General features: G+C 34.0%; 1 protein-coding gene and 1 long non-coding RNA gene across 2 annotated transcripts in view; one reads left to right on the forward strand and one right to left on the reverse strand.

Moving 5' to 3' along the window:
* Nucleotides 1–8252: 8252 nt before the first annotated feature.
* LOC136273962 (uncharacterized) lies at nt 8253–15156 on the forward strand. Its single transcript, XR_010712200.1, has 4 exons — nt 8253–9862; nt 9976–10097; nt 14007–14102; nt 14242–15156. It is a non-coding gene; the product is annotated as an uncharacterized lncRNA (long non-coding RNA).
* LOC136273960 (uncharacterized) overlaps nt 9994–16640 on the reverse strand; it is a 68614-nt gene continuing 61967 nt past the window's right edge. Inside the window, exon 6 of the mRNA XM_066079774.1 lies at nt 9994–10134. The gene's annotated coding sequence lies outside the window, so the exon portion shown is untranslated. The remainder of the gene's footprint in view (nt 10135–16640) is intronic.

Here is a 16640-nt window from a genome sequence, read left to right on the forward strand (position 1 = left end):
GTTTGGCTATATGTTAATAACACTGAAAATTTCTGTCCCCATAGAAAGGACATTTAAAGTTTTCGAGCCAGATGTTTATAATTCAATATAGGTTAAATAGATGTATTACAGGAGGGCCTATATCTTTTAAAAAAGAAGTTGTATCAACACAATATGTTGACAGTATCAGACCACTTGCGGGTGAAACAAACAATATGTCTCTTGGGTAGGGTGTTTCGATGATTTGAAGCCCGACGTTTTAATTGGTTTTTTCCCTAACTATAATTTTTACAATGGTAGCTGTCCACCACTAGTACGTGTAATGGAAATATCTCCCCACGAGATAAGAGGCTTTCTTGTTTCGGAGTACAATGGTTTCTTACCTTTTTATAACATATATAAAAATAACAATGTCAAAGGTTGACACCTCTTGATAAACACAGCACTAATATCGACACGAAAGGTATATACGTCGGTTTATTCCATTTTTATTTCCCTTGGTGTACAGTATGGTCTGATTCTGTTAAACTTAATATGGTACATGTCCTTTTCGGTTATCTTAACAGTGATAATGTTAGAAAATAGGTTACTAACACTAAAAACTTCAGTCCCCACCGAACGGACATTTAATGTTTTCGAGCCAGATTTTCATAATTGTATTTATGTTATATTTGTGAATTACAGGAGGGTCTATGTCTTCTAAAAAAAGAATTGTATCAGCACAATATGTTGACAGTGTCAGACCACTTGCGGGTGAATCTAATAATTTCAGCTCCGGGGTAGGCTGTTTCGATGTTTTGGAGCCCGATGTTTTTATGGTTTTTTTCTAAAACCGTAAGTTTTACAATAGTATCTGTCCACAACTAATAGGTGCCATAAAAACTTCAGCCTACGGAATAAAATAACACTTTAAAAGGTCGACACCGCTTGATAATTACAGCACTAATGTCGACACGAGAGATGTCGGTGTATTTCATTTTTAATTTCCTTGGTGTACACAAAGGTCTGATTCTGTTAAACTAGATAGGGTACATTTACTTTCAGGTTAGCTTGACAGTCATAATGTTAGACTATAGGTTATAAACACTGAAAATTTTGGTCTTCATAGAACGGACATTCAGTGTTTCCGAGTCCGATTTTTTTAATTCGATTTAGATTAAATAGATGTAATAAAGGAGAGGTTATATCTTTTAAATATGAAATTGCATCAACACAATATATTTACAGTGTCATAACCAACTGCAAGTGAACCTAATAATATCATCTCTAGGGGAGGGTGTTTTGATGTTTCGGAACCCAATGTTTTTATTGTTATTTACCCTAACTATAATTTCTACACTGGGACCTGTCCACCACTAGTAAGTGGCATGAAAACTTCAGCCCACAAGGTAAGAGCCTTTGTTGTTTCCGAGTACAATGTTCTTTGACCTTTTTTTAACATTATATAAAAATATCACTTTAAAAAGTCGACACCGCTTGATAAACAAAGCACTAATGTCAACAAGAAAGGTAAATAAGATGGTGTTTTTTTCATTTTTAATTCCCTCGGTGTACAGTAGGGTCTGATTCTGTTAAACTTAATATGGCACATATACTTTTAGATTAACTTAACTGTGATAGTGTAAGACCAAAGGTTACTTACACTGGGAATTTCAGTCCCACAGACCGGGCATTCAATGTTTTTCGAGCCCGATGTTCATTATTGTTTTATTTGCTAGAGGGCCTAAATCTTTTAAAAATAAGTTGTATCAACACAATATGTTGACACGACCACTTGCAGGTGAACCTAATAATTTTATCTCCTAGGTAGGGTGTTTTGATGTTTTGGAGCCAGATACTTTTATTGGTTTTTTTTCCCAAACAATAAGTCTTACAATGGTAGCTGTTCACAACTAATAGGTGCCATTAAAACTTCAGCCCACGGAGTAAGAGCCTTCGTTGTTTTCGAGTACATTGTTCTTTAACCCTTTTTTAACATATATAAAAATAACATTATAAAAGGTCGACACCGCTTGATAAACACAGCACTAATATCGACACGAGAGATGTATACGTCGGTGTATTTCATTTTTAATTCCCTCGGTGTACAGAAAAGTCTGATTCTGTCGACACTGCTTGATAAACACAGCACTAATGTCGACATGAAAGATATATATGTCGGTGTATTCATTTTTAATTCCCTTGGTGCGCAGTATGGTCTGATTCTGTTAAACAAGATACGGAGGGTACATGTACTTTTTGGTGAACTTTACAGTGGAAGTGCTATGTAAATGCTTAGTAACACTGAAAATTTCAGTCCCCATAGAACGGAAATTCAATGTTTTCGAACGCAATATCTATAATTCTCTTTGTGTTAAATGAAAAAAAAAATGACAAAAACAAACTCAACCATCTCAAAAATCCATAAAACAAAATACAAATTTATAGGAGTAAAGAATCAGAGGCCTAGGAGGAGTGAGCATCCTCTGCTGACCGGTCGTACCCGCCGTGTGCTCCTTGAGATAGTTTGGCATGTCATAATCGATGTAAATGTCAAAATCGGGAAAATGTCACAATAGGAAAAAAAACGAAACGTTGATTTTTTGGTTTGTTTGGGATGGTCAAAATACAAACCTTGAGCCATTACATTGAAGGTAGCATCAGGTGCTTAGGAGGAGTTAGCATTCTCTGCTGACCGGTCACACCCGCCGTGTGGTCTTTGTCGTAATCTGGACAAAACGGAAAAGTCCGTAGCAATTGGGTGTTAATTATGGTCTAACAATTTGTATGAAAAACTTCAGTAAGAATGCAATCCAGTGGAAGATTTTATTTGCCCACAAGGTCTTTGTATCGACCAAAGAACTTACGAAAAGATGACTTCAAACGAGACTGTTGATTGTCCCGTTTATCAACTTGTTTGTCAGTAGCTTGCCTCGCCTTAGAAACTGTTCATACGTATGCCCTTGTATATCGAATTAACTGAGAGACAAAAACACCATATTCAGTTTATGAAGGTATATTGCTACATAAGTAAGGAAGGCTGACTATAAAAAAATTGAAGTCAACGCGTTTATAATAAAGTTTTGTTGTTAGGTTACCATCAATGTCCATTTCCAGTAAAATATCCAAATATGAAATAGATGACGCAGACGCTGTGGTATCTTTTATTTCAAGTTCACTGGGATATATTGAGTCGACGTCAGTAAGGAAATAACAATTGTTAATTGATAATACGTCGTAGATATACCTGAATGTTGAATTGAAGGCCACAACGAGTGATTTATTTTTTCACGTACAAGTTTTTTTTAATAAATTCTGCTTCATAAGAATACAAAAAAAGGTCTGGTAACAATGGGGCACATTGGTACCCATGGGAATTCCAACAGATTGTTTGAAGACTTGATTTCCAAAAACTACATACAAGATGTTGCCTATCAGAAACTCAAGCATCTTTTTAGTGTCAACTTCAGAGTACTTGTTTGTGCAATCAGAATGGTTTTTAACAAAATATTTTTTTAGATTTCCAATGACAGGTAAGCATTTTCATGACTTCCATTTTTATAAAAGAAACAACAATCTATAATATCAAAAAACCTAGATTTTAATTTCTCATGGGGAATGGTTGTATAAAGTGTTGAAAAGTCGTACGTTTCAATGCTATTGATTTTGGTAAGAATTGTGTTAAATAGATGTATTACAGGAGGACCTATATCTCTTTTAAAAAAATGTATCAACGCAATATTTGGACCGTGTAAGACCACTTGCAGGTGACCCTAACAATTTCAGCTCCAGGGTAGGGTGTTTCGATGTTTCGGAGCCTGGTGTTTTATTGTCTTTTCCCCTAACCATAAATTTTCAATGACAGCTGTCCACCACTAGAAGGTGCCATGAAAACTTCAGCCCACGGGGTAAGAGCCTGCGATGTTTTTTTCTTTATTTTTTTTTAGTCAAATGTTCATTTACTCTTTTTTATACATACATGAAAACAACACTGTAAAAAGTCGAAAACGCTTAATAAACACAGCACTAATGTCGACTCGAAATACGTCGGTTCATTTTATTTTGAATTCCCTTGGTGTACAATAGGGTCTGATTCTGTTAACAGTGATAGTGCAAGCTTTTTGGTTGGTAACACTGAAAATTTCAGAACCCATAGGACGGACATTCAATGTTTCAAAGCCCGATGTGTATAATTCTAATTTTGTTAAATATATGTATCACAGGAGGGTCTATTTCTGTTAAAGGAAGTTGTATTAGCACAATATGTTGACAGTGTCAGACCACTTGCAATTTCAGCTCCGGGGTAGAGAAGTTTCGATGTTTCAGTGTCTGATGTTTTAATTATCTTTTAGTATTATTTATCAATTGAAAAATTACAGTAAGAATTGGATTTTTTAAACTAGAGATTGTATCATTATGTAATTTAATGTGGTAATGTTAACAACCAGTAGACGAGCCTGATTATTGCAGGCCTCATGGTAGGGGGTTCCATGATTCCTGTTCTGATGTTTTAAAATTCCATCATCGTATGTAGATAGGTTACAAAAGGGCCTGGATCTTTTGAACTAGACATGTAACCCTAACAATAATTTTACAATGGTAGCTTACCACTACTGGTAGGTAGTATGAGAACTTTAGCCCACGTGGTAAGGGCCTCCAGTGTTTTTTATTTACACTTTTTGACATACTGTAGAAGGTCGACACCGCTTGATAAACACAGCACTTATGTCGACACGAAAGAGTTGGTGTTTACATTTTCAGTTCACTTGATGTACAGTAGGGTCTGTCTCTTTTAAACTACATGGGGTACATATTCTTTTATCATAAGTTTACACTGATAGTGCTAGACTTTGTTAGTAACACTGAGAATTTTAGTCTCCACAGAACAGACCTTCAATGTTTCCAATCCCGATATTTGTAACTCTTATTACGTTAATTATGTATATTGAAGGAGAGCCTATATATCTTTTAATGTAGAAGATGTACCAACACAATACTTTGACAGTGTCTCGGTGTTTCTGAGCCCCATGTTTCAATTGCTATTTAATATTAGAAATATATTGAGATATTAAAGCAAGGACTGTAGATGGTATCTTCGCTGTAATTTTGATATGGTAGTGCTTAACAACTAGTAAATGATCCTGAATACTTTAGGCCTCAGGGTACGGGATTTTAATGTTTCCGATTCCGATGTTTACAAATCCAATTATTTTTGTAGATGAATTACAAAAAGGCCTGGATCTTTTGAACTAGACTTGTAACCCTAACCATCAGGCCTGGATCTTTTGAACTAGACTTGTAACCCTCAACATAAGTTTTACAATGAAAATTGACCACCACTAGTAGGTGCCATGAGAATTGCGTCCACAAAGTAAGGGCCTCCAATGCTTTCGGGTCTGATGCTTTTTACTCTCTATTACATAATTATATAAAAACAACACTGTAAAAGTTCGACACCTCTTGATAAACATATCACTAATATCGACATGAAAGATATACATGTATACGTCGGTCTTTGAATGTTCAATTTACTTAGTGTTCAATAAGGTCTGGATCTTTTGACGTACCTAGAGGGCATGTGTTCTTTTATCATAACTTTACACTCATAGTGCTAGACTCAAGGTCAAAAATATTTTGTTTTATCCAGAACAGATACTTATCATTCAGTGCTCGTTTTGTAAAAGTCTATCTCAAAGTTCTTGAAAAGATTTTTTGTGACCCTTTCTTTTGATCTTATTTTCCAATATATCTGCCCTTGTTTATGGAACAGACTCTTTTTGGGGGGAATATATAAAAGCCCATTGGAAGCTTTGTGCTATATTTTATCAATATTTTGAAATATGGCCCTCTTTTCAAAAAGTATTGCAACTGAATCAATGTCAGAAGTTGGAGGATGACAGAATGTCTCATATTAAATAGAATATTTGGCTACGGCACATTTTCCAAAATATGAAAGTAGAAATCTATAGAATAAATGCATATTAAACATTTAAATATATATGTATGTATAAAACAACTCGAAATTTCATCAAAATTTTTTTTCATTTTATTTGCACCTTTCCAAACTAACTTTCTTAAACATGTCAAAACACTTGTGAACACATACATGTATAAATTCAATTTAAAAAGCACTTATTTGTAAATCTACCAAATATAAGTAAATAATCTGTAACACAAAAGCTATCTGAAAAATAAAAAAAATAATAAAAAGATAAAGTAGTTAAATTATAAATGACTATTTGCAGAAGCTGTTTAAAGCATCTGAGCAAGGTCCATGAATACTATGCAGGTATGTTAAGGTTTCCCAAATGAGTTCACAACGATGTGTAGAAAATAATTTGTTATTCAAATGTGTCATTATTAACTTCGAAGTAACAATCGACTTTCTTTACAATATTTCTAAGACAGTGAATCGTAATAAGTGACTATTCGTGAACATAAATAAATCCGGTTGTTCTCTGTTATCAATAAGCGATTCTAAATTTCAATACAAGTGATACTTAATTTCATATTATCAATATTAAGTATCAAATAATCAGCTTTGTATTAGGTAAGTGACTATTTCTAAAATAGTGAGTTGGAGGCTCCACCTGCTACGTGTACACTAATGAATGGAGGTATTTAATGCATCTACAAATTATGCGATATTAGGATAATTTGCATGAACTTGGGAGAGAACATAAGTATCAGTATGACTCATGCAGGGGGATGTCTGGCCCAATTTTGTGTAATTCGAGCTTAAAAAGTACCTAATTTGAAGGATAGGGCACAATGTTTGGACGAGGAATCGCCTATATCATATTACCGGTGTATGAAAATCATTAACGATCTTAAATAAAGTCTTACTGCTTTTAAATAGAAATACTGAGTTTAGTTTTATTAGACAGTTTTGTATATCATATGAAACAAAGTTGTATAATAATCATAAGTAAAGGACAAGAGCGTACAAGGCCTGACAAATCCCCCCGTAACCAGGATTTTGAAATGGCATATGAACATATAAAACAAATCTTTACATTTGAAAGTGTACACCAGGACATGTACATGTATGATATAGAACTGCATTTTCTGACAAATAAATAGTAAACATTAATACATGCACTTGGTATTTATTTCCTTTGGTTTATTTGTTTGCTTTCTAATCATTACAGCATGATCTCTTATCTGTGCTAGCGCTATTTCTATCCGACATTGAGTGTAAAATGAACATTACGCAATAATTGTCATAATACAAATGGTGTTAGATATTTTTTACATAATAGCCCAATAAAAAGGCAAAAAATGTTTTACTTAAAAGCAAATGAATTTTATATAAAACGCCGTTTAACGTTTCAAGCACCCTCTCAATCGAGAAGAATGGGGTGCAAGCCTCCGCCTATCCTAGTGAGCTAAGTTGACACATTAGGGTATAGGTGAATAAATTTAACTGCTTGACAATATTTAATACAGTAAAACTTTTTTGGTGAAACCCACGAATTTGGCCCATTATGGGTCTAGACTTCATTTTGAAAAATCAATAATAAAATTCATTAAAAACTTATTCTTTAAATAAAAGTACTTTTATGGTGGAGACTGGACCCATTCATACCTAAATTTTTGCAATTTAGAACAGTGAATGAACCAAGATTTTGGCATAAAACGCTGTGCAGCTTTATTTGGAAATCTATAACTGTCGTGTTTGTAGAACGAAAGCACAATATTGGCTTTCATCCTGAAATTTATACTAAAAACAATGCATACAAACCAAAAATTAATATTCAAACTTCAATTGAAATTCTTTCGTCTCCATTGCTTCAAGTGGGGGATATACAACGCCTTGTACGCCCCTGTTCTTTAATACGTATCACATTCTATCGCACCACTTTAAAATACGCATATAATATCGTACCTTATTATATGATACAATATTGTATCACATTATACATTACAATGATATGTCTTGATACGGAACTGCATCATATAATATATTATTTTGTAATACTCATATACTTATATTTGCTAATATGCGTACATAAATGAATATATAGAATAGCGAAACGTTTAATTCTGTGTGAACATTTTAATGATTTCACAATGATTACCGCACATGCTTATCACATGCTTATCACTTGACAGTTGCATTATTGTAAACATTAAAACACGATTATTTTAATAATTCTCAAGGGTTTGCCTATTTCAAATGTAAATATAAGTTAAAATCAGCATTATTATAATTTCATGTTAAATACTAAAATCTGATTGGTTTAGACGCAGTTGGTAATCCGTTCAATTACCCTGAGCGTTAGCAACACTTGGCAACGGGTAACCCAACGAATTGCTACATGCGCGTAAATTATGCGCATATACCGATTGCCATAGAATTCACTTCATTTCTATTTAAAAGGAGTAAAATTTTCTTTAAAATTAAGACATTCATTATAATAAAATAAATAGCGCCCATTTGGGAGGGTAACTGTTGACACCCCTCGAAAACCATTGTTTACCCCCGCTTCGCGTCGGTTGACAATGGTTTTCTCGGGCACTTATTATATAACGTTAAATAAAATGTTCACCGGGATATGAACTCAGTTGGTACGTAATCAAGTCTTCCGAGAAGCCCTTTGGGCTTCACAGGATATGATCACGTGACAAACCAGGTCCGATAAAAATTTTCAATTGCTGTTTATTTCTTAAATATTATATTATTTTACAATACTACGTTATATTATTCAAAATTGTATCATATAACACAATACTGTATCATATCATCCAATACAATAATATAGGAATCATTTTATATAACAACAAACTCATCTTTCAAACACGTTTGATTGAGGTACTTAGGACAATTGTTTTAGCATCCTTGATAATGAAGAGATCATTCTCTGTTTCTGAAGCAAGCCGTATGTATCAAATTCAAAGTTATATGATCCATATAAGTTTGTCAGGACAGCTGTTCTCCAGATATCAAACCTACATTCGACTACTCAAAAAATCTACACGTGCTCCATTATAATAACCTCCGGAATCCGGAAAATATGGTTCAGATTTAGCATCCATACATGTTGAGTGCATCAGTATCAAAACCTGCATCATTTATACAAATTTGATAAACACTAAACCAAAAACTAAGATGTGTCCATCAAAGGGCATCTGCTCCAAAAAAAATTAACCAACTCCAAAAACCTTAAATGTATCATCATTCAGCATCTGAAACCTATGGCTCAGATTAAGCATTTGATCCTGTCAACTGCATATCTATCATCAGACACACCTGTCATGCAAGTATGGTGGAGTTAGGACCAGTTGTAAGTAAGATATAGTCATCAAATGGCACCTGCTCCAAAAACTTTGCTCTGCTCTTAACATTTTTAAAGCCAACATCCAGAATTCAAGTTCCAGATTCAGCATCCAAGTCTTAAAAGTTCATTAGTTTGTCCAGATGCACCATCCATGCAAGTTTGATGAAGGTAAGTTAATTAATAATTTAGATACAAGACCTGCACCACAAACTTTTACCACGTCCAGACGCCAACGGTATAACATAAGCTCCAGTCAACCTCGTGTCAGTGAGCTAAAAAAGTTTTGATTAAATGTCAATTGCCACTTGCCCCAATGGGATTTACATAAATCATTTGCAATGTTATGATATGCATGTGACATGATTAAGTACGATAATTAAAACGTTACTGTAGTGACGTCTATGATCAATACAGTATAATGAAAATTACAGCTTATAGTTTCGTTTAACATCTTTAATCTTCTCATGAAATACAGGACATTTTCATTTCCGCATCTTCAGCCTCTTTGCACACAGATAGCAACAGACTTGATGGCTCGTGCCATCGTGAATGATGCTGCCTGTTTTAGCTCTTCTCAAACACAGGCCATTTGGACCTTTCTACATGGCAAATTGCTGCGGTAGGTAAGCAAAGAATGTCGCAACTTGGTGTTCTAGACAAGTGGTTTACGAGGGCATGGTGCCCTGGCTGTACTGACACACAATTGAGTAAAAGTTGTCCTTAAACTTCTTGGTAGAGTTCATGTCTTGAGTGTGACAACTTCAACATCTTAGCAGAATTCGATGGAGAATGCATCTTCCATTTTCGTTCGCCAGACTGGACGAATCTTCAAGCAGAAGATACAGTGGCGTTGAAGGGGTTTGTTCTTTATACCTCATTCACATTCCAAGTGGAACTGAAATAAAACAAAAATGTTAGATATTCACTTGTTTGTTATATTAGGTTGAATCACTGGCATGGGATACCTCCATATTGTGACATAAAACGCTTAAATTAAGTAAAATATATACATATATATATATATTTCGCAGGTTTCTAATTTAAAGAAAGTGACTAATTCCCTGCAAAGGGTTGACCTTCTGTACCGCGTGCATGTTACACCATCACATGTCAGAAACTTACTGGTGTAAAGTTGACAATGTTCAATCCACCTACTTTTCATGTTATTTTACCTCCCATCTGTAACTTGCAATTTTACTGTGTAAAGTCAACACAACAGTCATAGCCGCAGGTTTTCGCATTTTACTTCTGATTCTCATGTACCTAACATATGGGGCCTACATATTGCATATCAATTTCAACAAGTGACACCCCTCTAACTAATGATAATCATTAAAAATCATTTCATGAATTTTAGCAACACTCATAAGCCTTCAAGTACAGCAACTTTCAATTTTACAAAAATATTGACGGGTACTTTATCCGAAACTGTCCCTTGCTTCCTTTAACTTACACTAACATTCTCTGAAAAGTCATCTTGTCTTAAAATTAAAAAGCTTATCCTGTTCTGAGAAAAGGTACACCACATTTTGCCAATTCCATTGAGGTTTAAGAAAAGTATGGCCATTTAAGTGAACCCACCATTTCCACTTTCCTCTATTTAACAGAGATTCATAGGGCTCCCCATAAATAAAGCATCTTTATCTAATCTTTTAGAGGTCAATTGTTGTTCAACCTCCTTAAAAAAGAAACCTTGTTTAATACTACAAACATCTACCTGATATTATCATGATAAAAGCATCACATCACTTAAAAATACCATTACATGTATACCCTCCCCCTATCTTTTGATTTTCACAAGAAGCATTAGTTTGAACACTTTTACCTAATTTTCTGAAACTTGTGGCAATTTCCTTGAGTCATTTTCACACATAATAGAAAACAACCATCACTGATATCTAAAATTGATCTCTTTTGGAAAATGGATGATTTGTAGCATTTTTATTCACTAAAAGACATGCCGCCCTACATCTGATTTCTTGTTTTCATGAAAAAGTAAGCCTAAAATCATATTTAGTGGATATCATATATAGTCTGGTTTCTCCTTTTAACTTTGCTAAAATAGTAAGACCTACATGTGTGATTTCTGCTTTTAATTAAAATGAAATTCAACCACACCTGGGTACCTGGGGACGGATGAGAATTCCATGAAAAATGTTCAAATTTTTCTACATTTTTGATGCATATATACAATGAAACGGTACAAATATGTTGTTTTTTGTTCATTTCAAGAGCAATTATCATACAGATGTTATTTCAAGGTCAAATGTACATTTACATATCCTACATGTAATGGTAATGGAGTCAACTGGAAAGAGGGGGTGGCTTTTTCAATTCTGTATAAATACATCTAAAATATCATTTATGGATAGGAAGGAGCAAAAACTTGATTTTTTTGACATATTGTATAATTTGATAACTGCATCTGTCTACATGTAAAGTTCAGTTGAAATAAAAATATGCTGTTTTAAAAAAATTCGGTCATATAAGTCAGGTGGCTTAATGTTATTTCATAAAATCAGACAGCGAAATGGCTGCAAATTCATAAATTTAATGATTCAATCGATCAAAACTGTTTTAAAGTATTTATTCTTATCTCATTAATTAACTGAAGCCTATTAATCGCACCAGGGTATGAAATACCTACTCTCTAATCCAATTTACTCTAGTGGTGGTCATTCTACACATTTAAGAGGGAGTTACTCCCCTTGAATATTTTTGCTAATAAATCATGTAATGACATCTACAGCCAAAAAATCATCCATTTTCACAAAATATATTACTTATGGTACAAAATCCACTCAAAATTACACTGAAATGAAAAATCTGAAAATACCATGTTGTCTTGAAGGTGGCACAGGACAGTTTTTTTTTTATACAATTCATTGTAGCCAGGGGATGCGTGTCTTCGGAACTCTGTAACTAGAATTTCCTCAGTTCCCATTCAGGTCAAATACCTTTAATTCACTCTTTATAAGGCCAATCACCAATTTCTGAAGAAAATTACTAGTCAAAACCTGTTAAATTCTCTACATATTGGTTTTTATTAGATTTTAACCCTTTCATATTTTGCTAATTTTTCAGCTTTTTAGACCTCCCCCAACTAATTCCCTGCAAAGGGTTGACATTCCGTACCGCGTGCATGTTGCACCATCACATGTCAGAAACTTACCGGTGTAAAGTTGACAATGTCCAATCCATCTACTTTTCGTGTTATTTTACCTCCCATCTGTAACTTGCAATTTCACTGTGTAAAGTCAACACAACAGTCATAGCCGCGGGTTTTGCATTTTACTTCTGATTCTCATGTACCTAACATATGGGGCCTACATATTGCATATCAATTTCAACAAGAGACACCCCTCTAACTAATGAAAATCATTAAAAATCATTTCATGAATTTTAGCAACACTCATAAGCCTTCAAGTACAGCAACTTTCAACTTTACAAAAATATTGACGGTTACTTTATCCGAAACTATCCCTTGCTACCTTAGGATGCTTCCACACAAATTTTCCTGACTGGTTAGTTTCTGAGAGGAAGATTTTTAAGGATTTACTCAATATATTCCTATGAAAAAATTCGACCCACCATTGTGGCCCCACCCTATCTTTAAAAGGTCATGATTTTCACAATCTATACTACCTTAGTATGCTTCCACACAAGTTTTAGCTTTCCTGGCGAATTGGTTCTTGAGAAGAAGATTTTTGAAAAGTTCTTAAATTTTTTCAATAATTCCTAATTATCTCCTCTTGAAAAAAAAGGTGGTCCTTAGTTTTCACAACTTTGTATCCCCTTTGCCTAATAATGCTCTGTGCCAAGTTTCGTTGAAATTGGCCCAGTGCTTCTGGAGAAGATGTTGAAAATATGAAAAGTTTACAAACAGACAAGCAACAGACAAAATGTGATCAGAATAGCTCACATGAGCTTTCAGCTCAAGTGAGCTAAAAATCCAGTTATACATTAGTACCCGACACAATTCATGCTTTTCACAGAAAGCAACTCAACAGCTATGCACCAGAACCTCAGGCGATTGAAACTGTCTATATAGAAGCATCATTCCAAATATTAATAAGTACACTGGGTTATTGCTTTAGTCCACTGAAAGGAACTTAACAGGTATATACCTGGTATTTTTCTGTACCCTAGGCTATGGATAGCTCTATTGGGTGAAAAATATCAGCTACAAATTAGTATTTTTGGCTACTGATACTGTCACTGAGAGCAACTTAACATCAATATTAGTACCCTAGGTTATTGGTAGTAGTCTCTTGAAAGCAACACAGCAGCTGTACATTAGTATAACTTACCTCTTGATATTCGCTTTCTGGTAAGAACATAACCATTGTACCATAGTAAACTTAGCTTTTCCTATGTTCACCATGACGACCTAGCTTATTGATATGGTCCACTGAGAGAAACATAATAATTGTAAAATAGTGCACTAGGCTATTGATATGATTCACAAAGAACAACATTATTTCCAAAATTTTAAAAATGCACTCTCTTTTTCTACAGTTTTGAGGTTTCTCCCCTTTGAATAAAGATCGGTCTTTCATTTCTGCAATTTATACTAGGATGGTTTGTGCCAATTTTGGTTGAAATTGGCGAAGCGGTTTTACAAAAGAAGTTCAAAATGTTAAAAGTTAAAAAAAGTTACAGACGGACGATGGACAAAATGTGATCAGAATAGCTCACTTGAGCTTTCAGCTCAGGTGAGCTATAAATCAAAACTGAAGTAATGAAAACAAACCACATTTTCCACAGAGATTCAAAACTGTTACAAATGAGGAAATAGAGAAATTTTTCGACTCCAAGCAAGCAAAATCAACAAAAAGAAATACAGCATGGGGATTTTTCAAGGTAAATGTGTTTGCAGCAATTTGACATTTGTATAAAAATCTTTAAGGGTCAAGATTTGTTGCAGAATTTACACAACCAAACACAAGACCCCCAAACGTTACACAATGTCAGTCTCTAAAACACAACTCACTCCTTTTAGATTGGAACATGGAGATCTATGGTTCTGTACTAATGGTGCACCATTAGACCTGCAAACAGCAAATGTGTCAACTCTTGCCAGTCATCTCTCGTGATTTTATTGTGAAGCCAGCCCCAAAGAAAAAGTTGATGATGATGTTTAGCCTTTGTACCACAAAAATACTTTGATCAATATCAAAGGAGCAATAAATCGCCATCTTGCTGACATTCAGAAAGATGTAAATATAGTCCATGACAAGGAGTTCAGAACAGCCAATGGAATCTTGGATGGTTTCTTTAAAGAGCGAACCTGACTTGATCTGTCAAAACCAACATCACACAAAGATATTATCGAGATACATGATCTGCAGAAGATTTATAAATACCTCCAAGGTGCCACATCATCACCAGTGGTTTTGCGCCATGCTGTATGGTACTTTCTGTCCATCAATTTTATTACCAGAGGTTTAGAGTTCCACCATAAGTTTAATCATAACAGCTTTGTCTTCTGCACAGATGAAACTTGCCAATATGCTGCACTACAACACAAAACATTACAAAATAATCATCAAGGTGGTGTAGATGCCGATGACAGCCATACAGACAAGATAATGTATGCAACTGATAATGAAAACTGCTGTCATGTTTATCTCTTAAAGTTACTGATGTCAAAAACAGATTCAAATGCTACAAATCTTTTCAACCAATACATATAAGAGAGAGTTCATTGTGATATTTGGTATTCAGCAAAACCCCTGCCAAAGCGCACTTTCAACAAGTCTCTCGGGGAGATTTGCTTTGCTGCTGGTGTGGAGCATAAATACACATCCCACTGTTTACGGGCCACTGCAAACACTTACCTTAATGATCAGGGATTTGAAGCACGACATATCATGTTCATGTCGAACCAAAGGAATAAGAGTTCAATGAGGTCATATAACAGATCGCTCTCCTCTAAGCAAAAAAAATCAAAGTACTGAAAGTACTGATAGGCGGAAGCATGATTGCAAGTTGTCAATGTAATAGTGTTATAACTATTTTCTTTTTAAGAATTGGTTTGATAACAGAAAACACTATTCTAATGTGTCAATTAAGGTATATACATGTAGTAAATGTGGAGATACTCAGTTACTGCACCAGATTAGTCGGGATCATGCCTTAAATAAAGATTAGATGAGAAAAGCAATTTTAACATCAAAACATCTATTTTGTGGAGTACATTCGTATAACAATTGATATTTATAAGCAAGCTGAAATTACAGGAATACATTTTCATTTATTATGCAAATTTATTAAAAATAGTCATTTTGACATCAAAATGATGAAAGAGTATTATAGTATTAGAATTTAGTAAACTGAACTTCTGAGACTGCAGTTTTTTATTCTTTACAATAATGTTTCACCAATATACAGAAGTTACATTTGTACATCACTTGATTACAGTATTTTACACAATCAAGTAATCTGTGTGTCACTTTGCTCACCTGAGAAGCAAAAGCCATTGAGAAATCAGCTTTATAGAATAATACACAAAATATATGGACATTGTGTAGTAAAAAAAGGTAATCAATAAAGAGATTTTGAAGTTTTCTTAATATATTCTCAAGTTTAACAGTAACAGGTTGATTTCAAAGTCATTTTATATGTGGAGAATTACAGACCTCTAAATGATCCTCAGATTGCAGTTCATACATTTTGTTGACAAATGTTTAAAACTGTATTTACTTACTGTACTGTACACCATACATATATTTAACAAAGATCAAACATATATGCAAATGTTGAGAATTACAATACATGTACAATGTAAAAGCCAAGTAATTTATGGATAACTATAGATTGATATTCAATAGTGTACAAATTATGTGTCCTTTACAATTGCTCAATGTTGTACTGTCAAATCACAGGTCTCTAGTACTGAAGACATTTGAACTTTTAACTTTTAAGTTTTTATTTTAATACTAATGGAATTTTCACGAGAAATTCCCCCAATTACAGAACATAGACTTCCAAAGAATCCCTTTATAGCTGCATGCCATAATTGTGTTTTTGGAAAGTGTGTAATCCTAGAGAGTGCCATTTGTGGTATCAACAATTTCAATTCACTAGTGTTGTCTTGCATCCATTAATATACCAATGACAGCTGTCTTTTTCAGCAGGATATTCTAAAATGTGTTGATGAAAATGAATAATGGATATGTTATCAAGCAATATTTCAATACAATATACTTGACCTCCAATAAAGAAAACATGGATTTGAAAATAAAATTAATCTATAAAATATTTTGAATTTATGTGTGTTTTACCTTAAATAATTTATCTTTAAAAGTATACATGTATTTTGCAAATAAAGGATGAAATATATAAGAAGATCACACAATATGAATTATCAATATTTGTACGGTTATTTGGGTATATTAC

The sequence above is a fragment of the Magallana gigas genome, chromosome 3 (genome assembly GCF_963853765.1).
Source record: "Magallana gigas chromosome 3, xbMagGiga1.1, whole genome shotgun sequence".
Lineage (NCBI taxonomy): Eukaryota > Metazoa > Mollusca > Bivalvia > Ostreida > Ostreidae > Magallana > Magallana gigas.